The 1,079-nt window shown below is 35.9% G+C and overlaps 1 protein-coding gene across 10 annotated transcripts in view; it reads left to right on the forward strand.

The window, feature by feature from the left end:
* Positions 1-1,079, forward strand: part of LOC118751330 (arf-GAP domain and FG repeat-containing protein 1-like) — a 15,012-nt gene that overhangs the window by 13,073 nt on the left and 860 nt on the right. The gene's annotated exons all lie outside the window — the stretch shown is intronic.

Genomic DNA, 1,079 nt, shown 5'->3' on the forward strand with positions numbered 1-1,079 from the left:
ACAAATTTTAAAGTTAAAAGCTACAATTAATGGCATAGTAACATATTGGATATCTCAATTCTATCGACTAGGTGTATGGTGTCAAGTTAGCACTACATACCATTTTTTCTTAAAAAACGCAAGCTACAAATTTTTTCTTTCCACAACAAGTTTTAAAGTTAAAAGCTACAATTAATGCCGTTATAACATTTTCAATATCTCAATTCTATCGACTAGGTGTATGGTGTCAAGTTAGCACTACATATAATTTTTTCTTAAAAAACGAGAGCTACAAATTTTTTCTTTCCACAACAAATTTACAACAAAGACACTACGATTAATGCCGTAGTTAAATTTTCCAAATTCGAAAAGTGTAGTGCTAACTTGACACACGTCAACAAAAGTAAGTAAAATTAATAAAATAATGAAAAATCTTGACATAGTTTAGTTAAGGTTTATTGCAATAAAAGTCATAGAGGGATATAACATTTTTTATTGCAATAAATGTTCAAATTGTTTACCATCAGCCTTAATACACGCCCTACATCTTCTTAAAAAAGATCTACTTATTAGCCGGGCATATCCTCGAGAGTGGATGTCCTGAGCAGCTGGAGAAATTCGTTCACGCAGCTCGGCTACGCTCTCAATAGGCTTTAAATAAACTTTTTCTTTGAGAACGACCCAATAAAAAAAAATTCAGGGGATTTAAATCTGGGGAACGGGCTGGCCACGAGATAGTGCCTGAACGTCCAATCCACCTTCCCGGATATTCCTGGTCAAGGAAATCTCTTACTTGCACTGCGTAATGCGCTGGGCAGCCATCTTGTTGATACCACATGTGGCGACGATGTGTTAGTGGTATGTCCTCTAACAATTCAAGTTCTCAAGCAGGTCTAAAGGCCCAATAATTTTGCCGTTTAAAATTCCGGTCCACAGGTTTACTTTAAGGCGATACTGGTATCTGTCTTCTCGCATTAAATGTGGATTCGCCACATGCCACTCGTGAAAATTGTGTAAGTTTATGTAACCATCTTTTTTAAATGCAGATTCATGTGACCAGAGAATTTTTTGGATGAATTGGGGATTTTCATTATGCCTCT

The sequence above is a fragment of the Rhagoletis pomonella genome, unplaced genomic scaffold, assembly GCF_013731165.1.
Source record: "Rhagoletis pomonella isolate Grant_MI unplaced genomic scaffold, Rhpom_1.0 Rhpom_scaffold_00653, whole genome shotgun sequence".
In the NCBI taxonomy this organism is placed as follows: domain Eukaryota; kingdom Metazoa; phylum Arthropoda; class Insecta; order Diptera; family Tephritidae; genus Rhagoletis; species Rhagoletis pomonella.